The sequence below is a fragment of the Trachurus japonicus genome, chromosome 13 (assembly GCF_045865225.1).
Source record: "Trachurus japonicus isolate A0001 chromosome 13, Traja_1.0".
Classification (NCBI taxonomy): Eukaryota; Metazoa; Chordata; class Actinopteri; order Carangiformes; family Carangidae; genus Trachurus; species Trachurus japonicus.
The window spans coordinates 5,062,436-5,085,866 of NC_140919.1; the positions used below are offsets into that span (position 1 = coordinate 5,062,436).

At 44.9% G+C, this 23,431-nt stretch overlaps 2 long non-coding RNA genes across 2 annotated transcripts; both read left to right on the forward strand.

Moving 5' to 3' along the window:
- The first annotated feature begins 5,090 nt into the window (after nt 1–5,090).
- LOC146975310 (uncharacterized) lies at nt 5,091–8,455 on the forward strand. Its single transcript, XR_015037336.1, has 3 exons — nt 5,091–5,732; nt 6,858–7,064; nt 8,392–8,455. It is a non-coding gene; the product is annotated as an uncharacterized LOC146975310 (long non-coding RNA).
- A 14-nt stretch (nt 8,456–8,469) lies between these two features.
- Nucleotides 8,470–10,086, forward strand: LOC146975311 (uncharacterized). Its single transcript, XR_015037337.1, has 3 exons — nt 8,470–9,474; nt 9,703–9,871; nt 9,960–10,086. It is a non-coding gene; the product is annotated as an uncharacterized LOC146975311 (long non-coding RNA).
- The last annotated feature ends 13,345 nt before the right edge of the window (nt 10,087–23,431 follow it).

Sequence of the window (23,431 nt, forward strand, 5' to 3'; positions counted from 1 at the left end):
CAGAAGCATTCGACTTCTCAAAACCCCAGGACTGGGAGAGGTGGATCAGAAGGTTCGAAAGATTCAGACTGGCTAGCAACCTGCATCTTAGCTCTCAAGCTAACCAGGTAAACACGTTGATCTACTGTATGGGGGATGAAGCGGACGATATACTGCGGGGCCAAGCTTTATCCGACGCACAGAGACAACAATACGGAGCAGTAAAAGACTCATTTGAAACATATTTTGTGCCCAGGAAAAATGTAATTTATGAAAGGGCAAGATTTAACCAACGGGTACAACAGACTAATGAGACAGTGGACTCCTTCATCACTGCTTTGTATACCTTAGCTGAAAACTGTAACTATGGTGCACTTCACGACGAGTTGATAAGAGACCGCCTGGTAGTGGGACTCAGAGACACAAGTCTAGCAGAGAGGATGCAGCTGGACAGAGAGTTGACCTTGGAAAAAGCGCTCAACATGGCACGTCAGTCGGAAGTGATCAAAAGACAGCAAACAGATCTCAGGGGAGAAGCTAAAGGTGAAATTGATGCAGTGATGGCAAAGCATAAGAAACAAAAGCAGCCTACACCAAAGACATTGTATCAACATAAACACCTGGCAACAAAGTCCAAAGCACCAACGGATCGCCAGCAGTGCTACAGGTGTGGAAAAACCCCTGCACATGGAAAATGGCAGTGTCCAGCCAAGGAGGTGACATGCCACACATGTGGGAAAAAGGGACACTACAGTAAAGTGTGTAAGTCAGCCAAAGCAGTACATGTAGTGGAATCTAGTACAGTTTGTAGAGATACACCTTTGTTTTTAGGCTCAGTAGATGCAGGAACAGACCCCTGGTACACAGATTTGACTATCAGAAGCCACAAAGTGAGGTTTAAGATAGACACAGGAGCGGATGTCTCAGCCATTCCAGCCCAGACATACTACACCATCGCTGATACAGACTCCCATCTAACTGAAACAGACAGACCACTATTTGGCCCAGGTGGTACACCACTTTCTGTCATAGGCAAATACACAGAGTCACTATGTAAGGGGAAACAGGTGATTCAGGAGGATGTGTATGTGATAAAAGACTTAAATACAGCCTTGCTAAGCAGACCAGCTAGCGTGAAGCTTAACCTTGTCTCCAGACTAGATAGCTTGGATAAGAAAGTGATGGCAGAGACCTATCCAAAACTTTGTCAAGGCTTAGGGATGTTGCAGCAGCCATACACAATCAAACTTAAGCCAGATGCCATCCCCTTTTCTCTAACTACACCAAGACGCGTCCCTATTCCTTTACTTAGTAAAGTGAGGGAGGAACTGGAGAAAATGGAGAGTCTGGGAGTCATTTCAAGAGTGGAAGAACCAACAGAATGGTGCTCGGGGATGGTTCCAGTGCCATCAAAAAATGGCTCAGTGCGCATCTGTGTAGACCTCACCCGCCTCAATGAAGCCGTCGGCAGAGAGAAATATATCCTACCTTCTGTAGAGCAGACGCTTGGATCTCTCGCAGGAGCTCGACTCTTCAGCAAATTGGATGCCAATAGAGGGTTTTGGCAAATCCCTTTGTCCCCAGAGTCAGCACTGTACACAACGTTCATAACTCCCTTTGGACGTTTTTATTTTAACAGATTGCCCTTCGGCATAGCTTCGGCCCCAGAACATTTTCAGCGGAGGATGTCCATGATCATCGATGGGCTGCAGGGAGTAGTCTGCCACATGGACGATGTTCTTGTATGGGGTACAGATCAAAAGGAGCATGACACAAGGCTTCATGCAGTGCTGAACAAGCTCCAAGAAACCGGCGTCACACTAAACATGGAGAAGTGTGAGCTGAGCAGAGACAAAGTCAAGTTCCTTGGCCACATCCTGTCTGCTGAGGGTGTGCAGCCGGACCCGGACAAGACACAAGCTGTAAGAGACATGAAAGAGCCTTCTAACACAGGTGAAGTCCGCAGCTTCCTGGGCATGGTTAACCAGCTTGGGAAATTCATCCCAGGGCTGGCAGAGAAGGACAAACCACTGAGGGACCTTCTCTCCAAGAAAAATCAGTGGATCTGGAGCTGTGTACAACAAAATGCATTTGATCAGCTGAAAAATGATCTCACCTCACCTCCAGTGCTGACACTCTACGACCCCAACAAAGAGCTGAAACTGTCGGCGGATGCATCTTCGTATGGACTCGGTGCTGTCCTACTGCAAAAAGAGGGAGAACAGTGGAGGCCGGTTGCATACGCATCACGTTCAATGACAGAGACGGAACAGAGGTATGCTCAGGTGGAAAAAGAGGCACTAGGATTAACATGGGGATGTGAAAGGTTCAGAGACTTTCTTATTGGGAGACATTTTTCCTTAGAGACTGACCATAAGCCTCTTGTTAGCCTGTTAGGTCATCAGACACTAACAGAGCTCCCTCCCAGGATCCAGCGATTTAGACTTAGGCTCATGAGGTACAGTTACTCTATCTCACACACACCTGGCAAGGATCTTCACACAGCAGACACTCTCTCACGTGCACCGGTCACCACTAACTCAAGTTTAAAGTTGACAGACAAAGATCTAATGGAAGACACAAACATCTATGTTGATGAGGTAATCCACAACATGCCAGCTAGCTCATCATACATGGCACAGCTGAGAGATCAGTTGAAAAAAGACAGTGTTTGCTCTGTAGTTATGTCATTTTGTCAAAAAGGTTGGCCTGACTACAGTAAACTCACAGGTCCAGTAAAAACTTACTGGTCAGAAAGAGCTGTACTTACTGTACATGATGGACTGTTACTTAAAGGCTCCAGACTTGTCATTCCCACAGCAATGCGCAGCTCTGTCCTAAAGGCTCTTCACGAAGGACATCAAGGGATGACAAGATGCAGAGAGCGGGCGAAAGAAACAGTGTGGTGGCCTGGTCTGAGCAGCCAACTGAATGAACTTGTGACCAACTGCACCACTTGCATCAGAGAACGCACCAATCCTGTGGAGCCGCTGTTGCCGAGTGAGCTCCCAGAGAGGCCGTGGCAAAAGGTGGGAGCAGACTTATTCACCCTAAACAATTGCAATTACCTGCTTGTAGTGGATTATTACTCAAGATTTGTGGAGATTGCTAAACTAACGCCAACACGTTCAGAGGATGTGATTGTGCATCTGAAGTCTATTTTTTCCAGACATGGCATCCCAGAACTGTTTTTCAGTGACAATGGCCCACAGTTTTCCAGCCAACAGTTCACTGACTTTTCATCAGCCTATGGATTCAAACATGTTACAAGCAGCCCAAGATTTGCTCAAAGCAACGGTGAAGCAGAACGACATGTACAGACAGTGAAAAGACTACTAAAGAAAGCTCAAGATCCATATCTAGCTCTATGAGCATATAGAGCTACTCCATTGTCTAACGGCTACAGTCCTGCTCAACTGCTTCTGGGCCGCAGGCTTCGTACACCAGTGCCCCAGCACCCCTCTCTACTCAGCCCAGAGCTTCCTGATAGAGCCACAGTTGCAGAGAAAGAAGGAGAGAGGAAGATAAAAGACACAAGAGTATTCAACAAGAGACACCGTGTGAGGAATCTACGTCAGCTCACACCTGGACAGCCTGTGTGGATTACTGATACCAAGACTCAAGGCACGGTGGTTTCAACCCACTCCACACCCCGCTCTTATGTAGTGGACAGTCCCTCAGGCACCATTAGGCGCAACAGGCATCATCTTGTTCCCATGCCAGAGACTGTTCCTCAGAGTCAGACACCCTGCACACCAACTCAGCCAGTTGAGTCTGTCTCAAACACGCCAAGTCACCTTGGGTCCCCAAATCAGACTCAAAAGACATTAACACCCGTCCCTACCAGAACTAGGTTTGGCAGAGTGGTGGTAAAACCTATGAGACTGGACTTGTGAGAAAAGAGATGTTGGACAAGTGGGTGAAATGGGGAAATGTTTTGTTCTGAAGAATGCATGGTGTTCATTTCTTAAAGGCATAAGAGTTTGGGAAAGTTTTATTATAGGAAAATATAGATATAATTTTGTCTCAGTCCCAATGTTTTAAAAAGGGGAGATGTGGTGGAATCCAAGATGTTTTACATGTGCTTTTATTTTGAAGGACACGTTGAGACGTAAACAGGAAGTTAAGAGCAGAGCAGCAGCTTAACAGATAAGCTAGTGAGGAGTTCCATGTTGTGAGTCCTGCTGAATAAATGTAGGTAACTTAAAAGTCTCGTCTGTTGGCATTCATTGCGGAAGAACACGACACAGCTCAGAGTCCACTACTGTAACAATGTGATTTTTAACGACCCTCTCCAAGGCCTTCATTACAAGGTTACAAGGGACGTCAGGGCGACAGGCCTGAGATCGTTCGGCATCTTTACAGTGCTTTTTTTGGGGAGGGGGATGACAGTAGAGTGTTTCCACAGCTGGGGAGTTGGAGCAAGTTGTAAGCAGGTGTTTTCAGGCTATACAGCGTTAAAGTCGCACTTCTACTCAGGATGTGACCATAACGCCATTAAAATGCACCGTCTCACTTTGTGAACGCCAGTGTGAGGGAACTAAACCGCTGATTCCTCACTTGAAGGAGCACATAGCAGAAGGACGCCATTTCGCTTGTCCAGTGAGAGGATGCAAAAGTGTATTCACTGGAAAAACGTCTTTTACCTCTCACATGTCCAGAAAACACAGACATTGGTCAGAAAATGTGATTTGTGCAGCAATCCAAGATACATACTGTGAGACTCCCACTACAAGTGCTACCATACAGGAAGCTGCCAATGTGACAGATGCTGAAGACACTGTAGGGGATGGGTCTAATTTCTCTGACCTGTACCTGAGAAATATATGCATGTTTTACATGAAACTTCAGGGACAGCATCTTCTTCCAGTGTCTACCATCCAGAGCATTGTTGAAGAAATGCAGAATATTCACGAGTTGGGACAGACATATACTTTGAATCGTCTAAACTTGCTTCTAAAAGATATGTCAGTTTCAGATGAAGACATTGTAAAAATAAGTGACACAATCAAACAATCTGACTTGTTTACAGCTTGCCACACAGGGCCCATGAGAACTGCTTATTCAAGAACCCAGTGCTTTAAAGACATGTTCAAATATGTGGAGCCTATTATATTCCTGTGCTAAAAACTTTAAAGAGTATGCACGAATCCGGTTTTTGGCAGGGCCTCATGTCAGTGGATCCTAATAATGTTTCCAAAGCAGATGTTCTCTCTGACTGTTGTGATGGTAAGGTGTTTATGTCACACACATTTTTTCAGGAAAACCCAAGTTGTCTCAAACTGGTTTTGTACCAGGATGCTTTCGAAGTTGTGAACCCATTGGGTTCTGCAAAAAAAAGCACAAGGTTTTGGCTGTGTACTTCTCTCTTCTCAACATGCCCCCCCATGTACGATCAAATGTTGACCACATGCAGCTGGTTTTATTGTGTAGAGAGAAGGATTTTAAGGATTTTGGCCATGCCAAGGTTTTTTCTGAACTGCTTACTGATCTGAAAGAACTGGAGGAAAATGGGATAACAATGGGAGATGAACTTGTAGTAAAGACAACCTGGGCTCTCACACCATTGGTGGTTTCACAGAAAATTTCAGTTCATCTCAGTACTTCTGCAGATATTGTCTGATTTCTCGAACTGATTTTCAGGGTGCTGATCCTAACGTCTGTGGACTGGAGCGGACACCAGAAACCTACAGCTCTGCCATTGAACAGCTGGAGACAGAGGATGCTCCACAAGTGCAAGGGATAAAGTTCAGGTCAGTATTTAATACTCTATAAAACTTTGATGTTTGTTCACCTGGCATGCCCCCCTGTCTCGGTCACGACATCTTTGAGGGTGTCCTCTCATACGATGTTGCTCTTTACCTCAAGTACTTCATCAACAAAAAGAAATGGTTCAACTACACAATTTTGAACAGGCGAATCAAGCAGTTAAAATACAAAACAACAGATGCTTCCTCCAAACCTTGTGAGGTCAGTCCTCACATACTGAAACTGAGTGGACATGCTGTCCAAAATTGGAACTTCTTGAGACTTTTGCCTCTTATAATTGGGGACAAAGTGCAGGACTCCCAAGATAATGTGTGGCAGTTAATATTGCAGCTTAAGGACATTGTTGACCTCATTTGTGCTCAGCAAATTTCCAAGGCTCAGGTCGCCTATCTGGATGTTCTCATCCAAGAATATTTGGAAACCAGGAAGGCACTATTTCCAGAAATCAAGTTGAGACCTAAACACCATTTTTTGCGGCACTACCCAGGACTGATCCTGAAATTTGGCCCACTCATCAGGCTATGGACTATGCGTTTTGAAAGCAAACACAGTTACCTCAAAAGATGTACAAGGCATCTGAAGAATTTCAAAAATCTGTGTTTGACTCTTTCAGAAAGGCATCAGATGTTTCAGACTTTTCTGTCTGCTGGGTCAGTGAGTCCTCAAGCCTTGCAAATAAAAGATGGATCACCATTTTACTCAGAGCTTTACAGTGAGCAAGTTAAAAGCACAATTCTCCATTTTGGCTTCACTGAAAGAAATACAAAAAATCCCAGTGGTGTGCAGTATAATGGGATAAATTACAGGAAGGGCCAATTTGTTGTCACCAAGAATGATGATTCAGTGGAGTTTGGTGAAATCATCCTCATTCTTGTGAAAGATGATTGTGCCCTTCATTTTCTGATGAGAGTGAGGAATTTCTTTCACACTACCACATGTACTCTGTAAAAAACACAGGAAGATTAGAATGCAGACTTGTTAGTGAACTAATTGACATGTGGCCTTTATCATATTACATAAACAATGGATACCAGATTGTCCCATTGAAGCACAGTCTCTTGTCACACTATATCAGTAGGCCAAACTGTTTCTTTTGTGTGTCTTAACAGATATGGCTGAATCACAGCAGATAAGCGATGCCATAGCAGCAGTGCTTCCAGATCTTCCTGATCAAGTTGTCAAGTCAGTAGAAGATGCTTTGAAGACACTTGGTGCAGTAACAACAGATGATTTGCAGTACATTACAGAGGGAGACTTGCTGCCAATATTAAAGCCCATACAGGCCAGGAGACTGGTGGCTGCCTGGGCCCAAAAGGGTGAGTGTAAAACATTGACACTACCACACAGCACACTTATTTTATGGGGCTACACAAGTAATTTAATAGTTTAACACTTTCTTTAAGAGTAGAAAAACAGTCTGGGTATAAAAGTAAAATCTGATTTTCTGTCGAAACAAAAAAAAAAGTAAACAGCGCCCTCTTTTCCTTTTTTTGTTTGCTGTCAGCATCAAAAAATGATAATATGAAAAAATCTTAATCAAATAACAGCCCAAATTTGTTTTTGTTTTTTTCTTTTCTTATCAATGTGAAGGCAGACAGACCGGAAGCCCAAGTGAAGTGTAAACACTTCAAAATAAAAGTAGCATGGTAACTTATTGTCATACACATTATACCATTCTCTTTACACACCCATGTATTAGCTACATTTATTTTAGTAAAGTGAAACTATAACAGCTGATTGTTTGGGATAACGTGATATATAATTATTACTGGAGTGTTAGTGTGAATGCATATTGTGGAAAACTTTAAATGCTATTACATTTCCTGCTTAAATACAGAACATCTGTAAAGTTACCAGCAGAGGTCTCCATCACCCACAGTCACAACTGACACGGCTTCAAATCACAATAATAATAATCATTTGAAAATGAGAACTTATGAAGTTATGATGACGGTTCAGTTGATGTTTAGCCACAGCATCAACTGCATTCTGCGGCTGTGTCACAGAGCCTGGATGTTTTGAGTCTCTTCTGCAGTAAAGCCCTCAGGTCCTTCATTCTGCGCCACCTTGCGGCTATACATCAATTGCACTGAAGGTAATAAGTTCTCATTTTCAAATGATATTAATAATATTATTGTGGTCAGTCTGTGGGTGATGGGGACTTCATAGATGTTCTTTATTTAAGCAGGAAATGTAATAGCAGTAAAGGTTTTCGCACAATATGTATTCACACTAACACTCTAATAATCACGTTCTCCCAAACAATCAGCTGTTATAGTTTCACTTTGGGTGTATAAAGAGAACGGTATAATGTGTATGATAATAAGTTAGCTCGCTACTTTTATTTTGAAGTTTTTACACTTCACTTGCGCTTCCGGTCTGTCTGCCATCACATTGATAAGAAAAGAGAAAAACAAAAACAAATTTGGGCTGTTATTTGATTTTGGTTTTTTCGTATTATCGTTTTTTGATGCTGACAGCAAAAAATGTTTTTCCATTATTGATTTAAAACGAAAAAAGGAAAAGAGGGCGCTGTTTCCGTATTTTTTTGGTTTTGACAGAAAATCAGATTATGCTTTTATACCCGGACCAAAAACATTAAAGGCTATATGATTTCAAGTCTCTTTTGTTGTATTTTTACAGACTCATTCACTCCAACTACGGCCCTGCCATGTTCCTCTCCAGTGTCTCGCCTTTCCTCTCCGTCCTCAGTCTCTTCCTCACCAGCATCATCAACAGCAACATCATCATCCTCAGGAAGCTGTGATCGACTTGCACCAAACTGGATGGACAATTTTAAAATACCATGGCAGAAGCTCTCTGAAGAGTTAGTACAGAGTTTAGAGAGAGAGAAAAGGCCAAGTGCAAAACTACGACGAGAAATGATAAGGATTGTGGTCTCCGAGATGAGGATTTGTAAGAATCCAACCAAACACCACACCACAGAGATAGCAAAAAGAATCGTGGCCAGGTATCCAAAGTCTTTTCAAGATGTCATTGATGGTGATGTTATTGGACTTGGATATCATTCCCTGGCTAAGCAACTCCAGTCAAGAGTTGAAAATGTCAAACGACCTGACACACCAAAGATACAGAAACGCAAAGCAGCATCAGATGATGATGACACTGATGAAATATCTCCTGAACAAAGAGCAAGTGTTCAAGACACGTATGGCTGTGTCAACTGGATAGCCAAAACATCTGCCGCTCTCTGAGACTGTGGAGAGTCAGCTGGAAAAAAAAGAAAAAATGAAGATGTTTGAAAATATGAACGACAATTCAGATGCTGTGAAAGACTTAATCAAGTCCACCTATTTCACACAGCGTAAAGAGATCAATAATGGTGCAAGCATCAAGAAATTAAGCCAGGAATGGCCATTTTTGTCTAAGGAAGTTGGTATGGCAGCACACTTCAAGAACTAACTGGCGTGAGTTTGATTGAGTCCTTCCTTGCCAATGTGGACAAAAAGGGTGCACGTCTCTTAAACTTCTTCAAACGTGTTGATGCACATAAACACAAACAAGTTCTGGATACTCTTCTCAAGCTTCAGACTGAAAGAGGTCAGTCCACTGGTTGCTCAGAAGAGGTCATACAGATGGTGCTTCTATTACTGGCTCATTTTGATGAGAAGGAGGATCATCTGTTCCATTTCGTTGAGAAGACAAGCCTTGCTGAGGAGGTTCAGGTGGAGAATGTGCCACCAACACCCTGCTTTATTGTGTGTGGTAAGTAAACTGAACCAAACCTGCAAGCTTTCTCTATCGGTATACTAGCACCCACTTGTACTTGGCTTGTTTATTTTCATGTTAGCTTGTAGCCCACTTTGAGACACTGGCTAACATTTAACCTGATAAAAAGTTCTGCCAACAGTGGATTGTATTACACTTATCCTATATTGGAATAAGTACCATTGAATTTATTTGTTTGTTTTTTTTATTCATGTTTATTCTTAGGGTCCTCCTGCTTTGACGCTGAAACATTTATGTTGAGCATCGACAAAGTGGTTGTCAACGACAACATCACTTCCTTCACATCTGCCATCTGCCTGATGTTTGGCAGTTACTACTGCCTCAACATACACTACCCAGTGGAGCTACGGTCCACACTGGAGTTTCTCCAACGGTAATTTTTTTTTCTTTTTATAACATTAAAAAAATGCAGGGCATTTGATATCCCACCTGAGATTTCTCTCTCTCTCTCCCCCATAAAGGTGTTTCTTTTCAATAAATCCTGAGAAAGGCACCAAAGTCGAGTGGAAGAAGAAGAAAAAAGTCCTCTCAGTCAATCCCAGAGTCCTCACTCTGATCTCAGACCTGGCTGACCATGAGTGGACCTTCCAGTGAGTGTTCTATACACTGCACACATTGTGTTCTTAAAGTCATTTTGTACATGTTCAGCGTTACTGCACTGCTTTGTACTTTAAACAAATTAAGGTAAACTTGCTAGGAATGTTTTGTATTAAAATGGTCAACACTTAACTGGAAGTATACAGTTCATATACTTAAACAAATGGTTCACTTAAAGGGATAGTTGAACATTTTGGCAAATTGGCCCATTGCCATAATCGCTATAGTCACAGCAGTAGGTTCGTTACCTTTAATTGTCGGTGTAAGCTATTTTTAGTACGGCGGAGCGGAGCAGCAGGCTGCTCACAGCTACGCTACGGAGGCTAAGGGAATTTCTTGGTTTCACTCATCAAATACACAACCCAACAACTCAAAAACGTTGTCGTGGACACGTTGTGCGCTGCACATTCACCACGCTATGAGATAATAACGGAACATTACGAAATGGAGCCGTTTTAGAGGTAAATTCATGCAAAACCGCTGATGCGCGTTGCATTCAGGGACAGTTTTTCAGCAAGCAGTTTCTGCATTTACCCTGTATTTACCTCGAAAACAGCTCAGTTTCGTAATGTTCCATTATTGTCTCATAGCGTGGTGAATGTGCAGGTCACAACTTGTCCACGAAAGCGTTTTGGAGTTTGGGGATTTTGTATTTGATTAGTTTGGTGAGGGAAACCAAGAAATTCCATTAGCCTCCGTAGCGTAGCTCTGAGCAGCCTGTAACGGTTTCGGTAGGTGTTTTAGTGGGGGGGGTTTGGGGGTGCCAACCAGGTCTCTCTCCTGGTACGTAAGATAGGTTTTTGTTTTGTTTGTCAGTCTTCGTTTTGTCGTTACCCACTGTTAATTTCATACACCAAAAACCACACAAAGGAAATATATTTATATATATAAATATATAAATGTATATATGTATATAAATATATATTCCCTAAACCCAGAAAAACCAATAAACCAATAATAACAAACACTCAATGCAACACAAAATGTAACCCAAAACAGCTGTATTGACACAATATCAACAACAACACAACAGACAGCAAAATCGAAAGTTCAGTTGGTTTGCGCAGTTCCACTCTGCAGTTTATTTTGAAGGTGAAAAAAAAAACTCTTCGTGAGAGAAAAAAACACCGTTTCCGGGGAAACAAAAAACACCAGGCCGAGTAGGAACGAAAAAAAAACCCTATTGCGGAAGAGGGGAAAAAAAACACAACTCGGTACCTGGGAGCGACAGTCAGTCGGTCAGTCAGTCTGTCTCCCCGAGGGGAATCCGTCTCCTGGAGGAGATCAAGCCAGGAGGGAAATCCAAGGGACAGCGGGGACACGGAAGAAGAGGAGAGGAGTGGAGTGCTTCCAGGGTCCGGTACACAGAGGAGCGAGAGGGTGCGTGGACGAGCAGGACGCTTTTACTACGGACGAGGATGATGCGGCTCACTGTAGCAATTAGCACGAGCATGAGAGCTCCGACACTGCTGCGACACACTCTGAGGACCCGAATGCCAGGTGAGGCGGATACATTTGTATTGGGCGCCACGACACCGCGGCGCACCGGCAAATCAACGCCGGACAGCGCGCAGCGAGGGGCGGCTACGAGGGCGTGGACAGGCTGGCTGTCACAAGCCTGCCGCTCCGCTCCGCTGTTCTAAAAATAGCTTACACCGACAATTAAAGGTAACGGACCTACTGCTATGACTATAGGGCATAGGTGTCAAAGTCAAGGCCCGCGGGCCGGGACCGGCCCGCCAGGCGGTCCAATCCGGCCCGCGGGACAAATGTTGGAGTTCCGTTTCTTTCGGCCCTCTCTCAGCAGTCTGCTGAGCTCACTCCCCCGCCCCTCCCTCACAGATTGAGTGAGCGCCACTTCTCCTCTCCCCCCCCGCCCCTCCCTCCCTCCCTCAAGTTGCAGCGGACAACAGAGACACAGAGCCGCCGACTCTCACGTATTGACTACTACAACACAACAACAGTGGCTCGTTGCGTAGTGTAAGGACAGCACCGACATTCACCGCTAAAGTCCTGCTCTTTGTCCAGCTTGGCTCGAGTTCTCACTGGGCCTGAAAGTTAAAACCCAACACGGTCCGACCTGCTGATGAAGCCCCGGCGCGACGTGGCCGGACTCATTAGCGCAAATTCTCGATCCGAACCGGCGTGTCCGGTCGGGTTGGTGGGGCAGAACCGGCCTGGGGGCAGAACTGGCCCGGTGATAAGCCAGATATAACCTGTAGTTACGTATCCACGCACAGCTGGGAGCTCAAAGCAACAGAGGAGGGGAACAGAGAGAGAGGAGAGGGACAGCGCAGCTACAGGTGTGTGTGTGTGTGTGTGCGTGCGTGCGTGTGTGTGTGTGTGTGAGAGAGAGAGAGCGAGAGAGAGAGAGGGAGATGTATTTTTCCTATAGCTACAATTTAATATCAGCCCAATACCTACAATTGTCTGTGTCATTTGCCACATGTGGTTTTGACCTAGAACTGACAGCCTTTTTAAGGATTTGCCTCTGACAAAAATATTAAGCCGCTACTGGCTGCTAATTGGTGGAAACTCATAATTACATCATGGAAATAGTATAAATAGGCTATAGGCCTATGTATATCCTATATTGCCATTCAATTAAAAAAAAAATTACAATATTACTTTTGGTTCATATTGCCCAGCCCTAAATTTCAGAATGTTCATATTTTTTTGTAAAAAGGATAGCTCATAAACTGTACACATCTTAATAATGTACTTTGCACAAAGTACAAAGGGAAAAATGTGGAGTTCTTGTTATTTACAGGTTAATATGCAAATGCGATCATTTTACTGTTCCGGCCCTCTTGAGATCAAATTAGGCCGAATGCGGCCCCTGAACTATAATGACTTTGACACCCCTGCTATAGGGGTTATGGCAATGGGCCAATTTGCCAAAATGTTCAACTATCCCTTTAAGTCATTAGTCAGTCGTTATCTATTCACCCTTATGCTGATGAGAAATCTAAATAAAGTGTGTTCAGTTAACTACATTGGTTTTGAAATTAGAACAGTTTTAAAAGTTTTTTGTGTAAGAATTACTCCCATCTAGCGTTGCAGATGTACAGTATATCACAAGCAGTTCAGTCATATTTTTCATGCTGCATTCACGTGAAATCAGTTAGATGGCAGACGGACAACAGCCACTGCAGGTAACAGTTTAAACAAGCCTTTATGTAAACAAATAGCAGACGGACAACAGCCACTGCAGGTAACAGTTTAAACAAGCCTTTATGTAAACAAGTGGCCCATCAGCACAAGGCAAAACAATGCACATGACAATATGTTGTCATGGCGATGTCGTATTGTTGACCTGACCCACGTTTTACCGGCTTTCTCTGGACTTCTTTGACTAAAATGACACCTGGTTTGTTACCGACGGCCGTTTTTCCGACTGCACCTGAATGCAGCTTTCATGTGCAGTCCTCACAGTCAGGGCCGGTTCTAGGTAGGCATATATGAGGGGGCAGTCAGAAATGTGAAGGGGGCATCATGTGAACACATCATGCTCCAGCACTTTTTTTTCTCTGTGCTTACAGTAACTTCAGTGAATTGAGTTGTTGACTATGTGTCCAACGCCAACCTGGAGAAGTGGATTGCATTTTGTCAGGCCTCTGCCTTCAGACCTGTCCAACTAGGGGCCAGGGGGCCAACCAGGGTCTTAGAGCCCAATTTTTTTACTGTCTTAATGCAAAGAGCCACATTATATGGGGGGTTAGGGGTGCATATACCTGAAGATGCATTGCAAACCCAGAGGGGGTGAAAAAGGTGAGTAGCTAAACCCCTGTAGGGGGGTCTGGGGGCATCCCCCTCAGAAATTTTTTGGGATTTAAAAATGTGAGTGAAGCATTCTGGTGTACTCTGAGAAGAGGAGTGTGGGGGGGGGGGGTCTACTATGGTCAAGATTTACAAAACTGAAAGGTAGTCTTATGAATATTAAAAAAAAAGGAACAGAACATTTTAGAAAAGAATACTGTTCCTTTTTCGGCGGATTTTTGTGCTACTGCAGATAATTTTGTCAACTTGTACTTGAACTTTACTATTTTTCAAACATTCCGCTTTTCCGACATTGATTGATTACGTTATAGTCAGACGTGTCCTTCTGATTTTTTTTTTTTCATCTGAGACACTGTTTCTCATACACAACTACACAGGCCTATTAGAGAAGAAAAAAACAAACCCTCCAAGTTTAAAAACACACCGGCAGCAGCGCCCCTGATCTGCAGCTATGAGACTGTTATTATTCTGTCACCTGAGTTAACGAGGTGCACGTGTGTTTGGAGCTGACGAGATAATAAAGAGCGAGACAACGCGGCCCTGAGGAGGAACTGTGAAGGACTCAGCTGTAATAGAAAATGACCTAAACCGAGTCCAGTAGAGATGAGGTAGAGAGACTGTAGAGATGCCGTGTAGCTATCTCGCTTTCTTTCCCCCACCCTCCGCCCGTTGTCTTCGTTGTCACTTTGTTGTCGCTCCACAGAGAGCACATGGCTAATTAATATGCACGTGCTGACCATATATGGTTGTGTCTAGACGTTCCGGGGACGGGGGTGTGTTCACGTGCGCAACTGCGCACCATTCTTGTATCCAGTTTGATTTATCGAAGAGAAATTGTGGAGAGTTGTGCACGCACAGTTTGATAGATCTGAAAAAGGTGTAAATATTTTTGGGTGTCTTTTCGCTGTAGGCCTAAGCAAAACATTTAGTAGCAGCAGTTTTACACTGCTTACTTACAGTTTTGATAAATGAGGCCCCAGGCCCTAAGCCCAGAGCCCAGACGCTCTGCTCGCGGCTCATCCGCGGCGCTGTCCGTGGTGCTGAAGGTGACAGGTTAACTTGACAAACAAACTGCTGTTTGTTTATCATGTGTGTCAGTTTTGTTTGTGACTTGATAGTTTAGTTGTTGAGATTAAGAACATCACTCCCTCATCAAGAGAGAGAGAGACGCGCCTGGGTATCGCAGCTGTAAAAAAAAAAAAAAAAAAAAAAAGAAGAAAAGAAAAAAAAAGACGACGTGTCGGAATAGCGGTATCAAAAAGTGTCGGACTACCGGCATGTCTAGATAGAGGGATGTCTGAATAGCGGGCGGACCCCCAACTTAACTTCTTTCTCTTTGGTAATATAGCTACACATCCTATATTAAAATGTGCTTTCTCAACTTCTAAAGTTTGGATTTGAGGGGGCAAGACATTTATTTGAGGGGGCACTGCCCCCTCTTGCCCCTGCGTAGAGCCGGCCCCGCTCACAGTCCTCACTGCACCGCGGTAACTTTTCACAGACGCCACCTCGACCTGAGCCGTAATTATTGATGAATGAAAAACGTACTTTTGAACAAATCAGTTTTCGTGAATAGATAACAGGAGAACTTGTACGTTTAAAGTGAAATTGTGAACAGTTCTTACAATGTTGTTCTCATTCATAGATATTTGTGATGTTTAAACTTCAAATATTTGATAAATATCAAATAAAGATTTTCTATGTTTAAAAATGTTACGGTGATATGGATATTTTTTCTTGCTGTTTTGGTACATGAAATAATTTGACAATATCAATTAATGCTCTGTGTATTAAAGGTTGAATATGTAGAATATTTATTAAAAGCTATATTTTTTCAAAATTACCTAGCAACGGTCTGGCAATCGACTGCTGGAATTCTTTTTCTGTTGTTCTGGTAATCCTACATATTCAACCTTTAAGTTTACAGAATAGAATGCACTATTGTCTGGCAGGTTCTGCATCCAACAATAGAACTGCTAATTTGGCTGATTATTTTAAAATATTTACGTCTAATTAGGGCCCGAGCGGCGACTGCAAGTCGCCCAGCGAAAGCCCTATTGTAATTGCTATGTTTATTATTATTATATTCTCCCTAAAATCGCATTTTTGGGGGCCTCAACATGCCCCAAAACGCGTGAATTTTGGCATGCACATCAGGCCTCGCGAAAAATTTGATATTTTAAAGTCGTTGGAAATGGGCGTGGCCAAATGGCTGAATAGCGCCCCCTACAAACACGTGTCAATGGCATCGCCATCGTCTTACTTTGTCATACACACACAAAATTCGGTAGACATATGTATTATACCCAGATATACAAAAAATCCTCTTGACCTCATGACCTCAACACAACAGGAAGTCGGCCATTTTGGTTTTGATTTTTCCCGCCTAAAATTAACTCCTCCCAGAGCGTTCGCCCGATCAAGTTCAAATTAGGTACACCACATCTCCAGACCTAGCTGAGCTTATCTTGTGCTCCGTGAGTCCGTAGGTCAAAGGGCGTGGCTGCCAGCGCTCAATTCACTTTGGCGTGCTCGCCATGTCCATACGAGTGGCTCTCACGCCCACATACTTCATCCAATCAACTTCAAACTTGCTGGACATGATGATGGCTCCGCCCTGAACGTCCCGATATATTAACTTCCCACGTAACTCATAGCGCCCCCCGGTGGTAACAGGAAGTGGACTAAAATTTGGAAAATGTACATACTTTGCCCCATCAACTTCATTCCACTTCTAATACATGCAGAACCAGTTGGTGAAGCTCCATCATGAACGCTGTGAAGCTACGAGTAATGGCGTCCGTGTGGCGACGCGGCGACCATTCCTCGCCATGACAATACGTTTGCCCTTTGGATGGCTTTATTGAACTCGTATCAACATGAAAATTGGTACACAGGTCCAGGGTCACGACCTCAACGTCTCCATATGCTCATAGGCGATCTCACTCATGTTGCCCCCTAGTGGAAACAGGAAGTGGCATATTTTACATCAACATTGTCCGATTTCCACGAAACTTCACATGTGTGATGAGGGACTGACCCTGAACACACCTGCACGCATCCCATTACTGCCCCCTAGTGGATGAACCATTAACTGCTCATAACTCCTTCATGCTTTGTCCGATTTACACGAAACTTCACATGTGTGATGAGGGACTGACCCTGAACGCACCTGCACGCATCCCATTACTGCCCCCTGGTGGACGAACCATTAACTGCTCATAACTCCCTCATGCTTTGTCCGATTCACTCCAAACTTCACATGAGTGATGAGGGGCGGCCCCTGAACGCACCAGACCACATGCGGTGATTGCCCCCTGGTGGATGAACGAAAAATTGCTTTTTTTGCCTCCTCTCAGGTTTTTTCACCCTTTCACCTTCACGCCACAGCCCCGGCGTGCCTCAGGCCCCGCGGTGGCATGGGTGAGCGAGGGCCCGTCATCGCCGCTTGCGGCTTTAATATTTTCTTTATTTTTATTACTTTCTGATTTTATTTCTGAATTTCAGTTTTTTTAATCATTACAAAAAAATCAAATTTTTTTAACTGTAAAATTAACAGTAACAATATATTTTTTTACCGTAAAAGAGGAAAATGTTTTACCGTAATTTAACGGTCAAGTTCTGGCAACCACAGCTGCCGGTATTGTACTGTAAAAAATGACAACTTTTCATGTAAATTAAACATAGTTTTTTTTAAATGTAAAATTTTTATTTTTTACGGTAAAGTATTGAATTAAGCACATTTTTTTAACTGTAAAATCAACAACTTTTCATGTAAATTTTCAGGTAAAACAATGTTTTTTAAAATGTAATTTATTTATTTTTTACGGTAAAATGATGAAATAAGCACATTTTGTAACTGTAAAATCAACAGTATCAATACATTTGTTTACCGTACATGACAAAAATGTTTTACGCAATTTAACGGTCGAGTTCTGGCAACCACAGCTGCCGGTATTTTACCGTAAAAACAACATTTTTTTTTTTTACAATGTAAATAAGAAATAGGCTAAGTGAATCAAGGGATGATAAGTTCCTAACTCTGGGCAGGAAAGTGCTAGACTCGTGAAACCAACGTGTGTGGATAGCTGAGGACCTAAGCTTTCCAACGATACCGAGTCCGACCCAACTTTCTCAAGATAAGGGGGCGTGGCCTCGAAAAGAAGGGCGAAATCGGCTGTATCTCAAGAACGGTAAGTCGGAAAAATACGAGCCACACACCATCGTGTTCAGCGTGGTCGAATTATGGGGGAAAGCCGTCGGGTCCGACAGTGTCCGACCTTCCCTCGGCGAGTTATGGCCGAAAACGCACCTAGGCGGGCCAAAGTGGGCCAAAATTGGCCTCCACATGCTCCCAGGCTCATATCTCTGGCTAGGAATGTGCTAGAGACGCGGGGAAAAGTTCTACGGAAAGCTACGGACCTCAGCTATCCAGAAAAACAAAGTCCGACGTCACTTTCTATATTTCCGCTAGTAGTTTTTTGCAGTTAAGTGAAAAGAGGGAAGTAATTTGGACTCTTTGGCTGTGCCCCATTTTTTTTTTTGGGCACAGGTGGCGCCACTGAGTGTCCAGCATGCAGCAGACGATCCAGCAAGAACTTTGGACTGGTTAAGGTTAGTAAAAATGACATGTCCAGGCGTAAGTAAGAAATAGGCTAAGTGAATCAAGGGATGATAAGTTCCTAACTCTGGGCAGGAAAGGGCTAGACTCGTGAAACCAACATGTGTGGATAGCTGAGGACCTAAGCTTTCCAACGATACCGAGTCCGACCCAACTTTCTCAAGATAAGGGGGCGTGGCCTCGAAAAGAAGGGCGAAATCGGCTGTATCTCAAGAACGGTAAGTCAGAAAAATACGAGCCACACACCATCGTGTTCAGCGTGGTCGAATTATGGGGGAAAGCCGTCGGGTCCGACAGTGTCCGACCTTCCCTCGGCGAGTTATGGCCGAAAACGCACCTAGGCGGGCCAAAGTGGGCCAAAATTGGCCTCCACATGCTCCCAGGCTCATATCTCTGGCTAGGAATGTGCTAGAGACGCGGGGAAAAGTTCTACGGAAAGCTACGGACCTCAGCTATCCAGAAAAACAAAGTCCGACGTCACTTTCTATATTTCCGCTAGTAGTTTTTTGCAGTTAAGTGAAAAGAGGGAAGTAATTTGGACTCTTTGGCTGTGCCCCATTTTTTTTTTTGGGCACAGGTGGCGCCACTGAGTGTCCAGCATGCAGCAGACGATCCAGCAAGAACTTTGGACTGGTTAAGGTTAGTAAAAATGACATGTCCAGGCGTAAGTAAGAAATAGGCTAAGTGAATCAAGGGATGATAAGTTCCTAACTCTGGGCAGAAAAGGGCTAGACTCGTGAAACCAACGTGTGTGGATAGCTGAGGACCTAAGCTTTCCAACGATACCGAGTCCGACCCAACTTTCTCAAGATAAGGGGGCGTGGCCTCGAAAAGAAGGGCGAAATCGGCTGTATCTCAAGAACGGTAAGTCAGAAAAATACGAGCCACACACCATCGTGTTCAGCGTGGTCGAATTATGGGGGAAAGCCGTCGGGTCCGACAGTGTCCGACCTTCCCTCGGCGAGTTATGGCCGAAAACGCACCTAGGCGGGCCAAAGTGGGCCAAAATTGGCCTCCACATGCTCCCAGGCTCATATCTCTGGCTAGGAATGTGCTAGAGACGCGGGGAAAAGTTCTACGGAAAGCTACGGACCTCAGCTATCCAGAAAAACAAAGTCCGACGTCACTTTCTATATTTCCGCTAGTAGTTTTTTGCAGTTAAGTGAAAAGAGGGAAGTAATTTGGACTCTTTGGCTGTGCCCCATTTTTTTTTTTGGGCACAGGTGGCGCCACTGAGTGTCCAGCATGCAGCAGACGATCCAGCAAGAACTTTGGACTGGTTAAGGTTAGTAAAAATGACATGTCCAGGCGTAAGTAAGAAATAGGCTAAGTGAATCAAGGGATGATAAGTTCCTAACTCTGGGCAGGAAAGGGCTAGACTCGTGAAACCAACGTGTGTGGATAGCTGAGGACCTAAGCTTTCCAACGATACCGAGTCCGACCCAACTTTCTCAAGATAAGGGGGCGTGGCCTCGAAAAGAAGGGCGAAATCGGCTGTATCTCAAGAACGGTAAGTCAGAAAAATACGAGCCACACACCATCGTGTTCAGCGTGGTCGAATTATGGGGGAAAGCCGTCGGGTCCGACAGTGTCCGACCTTCCCTCGGCGAGTTATGGCCGAAAACGCACCTAGGCGGGCCAAAGTGGGCCAAAATTGGCCTCCACATGCTCCCAGGCTCATATCTCTGGCTAGGAATGTGCTAGAGACGCGGGGAAAAGTTCTACGGAAAGCTACGGACCTCAGCTATCCAGAAAAACAAAGTCCGACGTCACTTTCTATATTTCCGCTAGTAGTTTTTTGCAGATAAGTGAAAAGAGGGAAGTAACTTGGACTCTTTGGCTGCGCCCCATTTTTTTTTTTGGGCACAGGTGGCACCACTGAGTGTCCAGCATGCAGCAGACGATCCAGCAAGAACTTTGGACTGGTTAAGGTTAGTAAAAATGACATGTCCAGGCGTAAGTAAGAAATAGGCTAAGTGAATCAAGGGATGATAAGTTCCTAACTCTGGGCAGGAAAGGGCTAGACTCGTGAAACCAACGTGTGTGGATAGCTGAGGACCTAAGCTTTCCAACGATACCGAGTCCGACCCAACTTTCTCAAGATAAGGGGGCGTGGCCTCGAAAAGAAGGGCGAAATCGGCTGTATCTCAAGAACGGTAAGTCAGAAAAATACGAGCCACACACCATCGTGTTCAGCGTGGTCGAATTATGGGGGAAAGCCGTCGGGTCCGACAGTGTCCGACCTTCCCTCGGCGAGTTATGGCCGAAAACGCACCTAGGCGGGCCAAAGTGGGCCAAAATTGGCCTCCACATGCTCCCAGGCTCATATCTCTGGCTAGGAATGTGCTAGAGACGCGGGGAAAAGTTCTACGGAAAGCTACGGACCTCAGCTATCCAGAAAAACAAAGTCCGACGTCACTTTCTATATTTCCGCTAGTAGTTTTTTTGCAGTTAAGTGAAAAGAGGGAAGTAATTTGGACTCTTTGGCTGTGCCCCATTTTTTTTTTTGGGCACAGGTGGCGCCACTGAGTGTCCAGCATGCAGCAGACGATCCAGCAAGAACTTTGGACTGGTTAAGGTTAGTAAAAATGACATGTCCAGGCGTAAGTAAGAAATAGGCTAAGTGAATCAAGGGATGATAAGTTCCTAACTCTGGGCAGGAAGGGCTAGACTCGTGAAACCAACGTGTGTGGATAGCTGAGGACCTAAGCTTTCCAACGATACCGAGTCCGACCCAACTTTCTCAAGATAAGGGGGCGTGGCCTCGAAAAGAAGGGCGAAATCGGCTGTATCTCAAGAACGGTAAGTCAGAAAAATACGAGCCACACACCATCGTGTTCAGCGTGGTCGAATTATGGGGGAAAGCCGTCGGGTCCGACAGTGTCCGACCTTCCCTCGGCGAGTTATGGCCGAAAACGCACCTAGGCGGGCCAAAGTGGGCCAAAATTGGCCTCCACATGCTCCCAGGCTCATATCTCTGGCTAGGAATGTGCTAGAGACGCGGGGAAAAGTTCTACGGAAAGCTACGGACCTCAGCTATCCAGAAAAACAAAGTCCGACGTCACTTTCTATATTTCCGCTAGTAGTTTTTTGCAGTTAAGTGAAAAGAGGGAAGTAATTTGGACTCTTTGGCTGTGCCCCATTTTTTTTTGGGGCACAGGTGGCGCCACTGAGTGTCCAGCATGCAGCAGACGATCCAGCAAGAACTTTGGACTGGTTAAGGTTAGTAAAAATGACATGTCCAGGCGTAAGTAAGAAATAGGCTAAGTGAATCAAGGGATGATAAGTTCCTAACTCTGGGCAGGAAAGGGCTAGACTCGTGAAACCAACGTGTGTGGATAGCTGAGGACCTAAGCTTTCCAACGATACCGAGTCCGACCCAACTTTCTCAAGATAAGGGGCGTGGCCTCGAAAAGAAGGGCGAAATCGGCTGTATCTCAAGAACGGTAAGTCAGAAAAATACGAGCCACACACCATCGTGTTCAGCGTGGTCGAATTATGGGGGAAAGCCGTCGGGTCCGACAGTGTCCGACCTTCCCTCGGCGAGTTATGGCCGAAAACGCACCTAGGCGGGCCAAAGTGGGCCAAAATTGGCCTCCACATGCTCCCAGGCTCATATCTCTGGCTAGGAATGTGCTAGAGACGCGGGGAAAAGTTCTACGGAAAGCTACGGACCTCAGCTATCCAGAAAAACAAAGTCCGACGTCACTTTCTATATTTCCGCTAGTAGTTTTTTGCAGTTAAGTGAAAAGAGGGAAGTAATTTGGACTCTTTGGCTGTGCCCCATTTTTTTTTTTGGGCACAGGTGGCGCCACTGAGTGTCCAGCATGCAGCAGACGATCCAGCAAGAACTTTGGACTGGTTAAGGTTAGTAAAAATGACATGTCCAGGCGTAAGTAAGAAATAGGCTAAGTGAATCAAGGGATGATAAGTTCCTAACTCTGGCAGGAAAGGGCTAGACTCGTGAAACCAACGTGTGTGGATAGCTGAGGACCTAAGCTTTCCAACGATACCGAGTCCGACCCAACTTTCTCAAGATAAGGGGGCGTGGCCTCGAAAAGAAGGGCGAAATCGGCTGTATCTCAAGAACGGTAAGTCAGAAAAATACGAGCCACACACCATCGTGTTCAGCGTGGTCGAATTATGGGGGAAAGCCGTCGGGTCCGACAGTGTCCGACCTTCCCTCGGCGAGTTATGGCCGAAAACGCACCTAGGCGGGCCAAAGTGGGCCAAAATTGGCCTCCACATGCTCCCAGGCTCATATCTCTGGCTAGGAATGTGCTAGAGACGCGGGGAAAAGTTCTACGGAAAGCTACGGACCTCAGCTATCCAGAAAAACAAAAGTCCGACGTCACTTTCTATATTTCCGCTAGTAGTTTTTTGCAGTTAAGGTGAAAAGAGGGAAGTAATTTGGACTCTTTGGCTGTGCCCCATTTTTTTTTTTGGGCACAGGTGGCGCCACTGAGTGTCCAGCATGCAGCAGACGATCCAGCAAGAACTTTGGACTGGTTAAGGTTAGTAAAAATGACATGTCCAGGCGTAAGTAAGAAATAGGCTAAGTGAATCAAGGGATGATAAGTTCCTAACTCTGGGCAGGAAAGGGCTAGACTCGTGAAACCAACGTGTGTGGATAGCTGAGGACCTAAGCTTTCCAACGATACCGAGTCCGACCCAACTTTCTCAAGATAAGGGGGCGTGGCCTCGAAAAGAAGGGCGAAATCGGCTGTATCTCAAGAACGGTAAGTCAGAAAAATACGAGCCACACACCATCGTGTTCAGCGTGGTCGAATTATGGGGGAAAGCCGTCGGGTCCGACAGTGTCCGACCTTCCCTCGGCGAGTTATGGCCGAAAACGCACCTAGGCGGGCCAAAGTGGGCCAAAATTGGCCTCCACATGCTCCCAGGCTCATATCTCTGGCTAGGAATGTGCTAGAG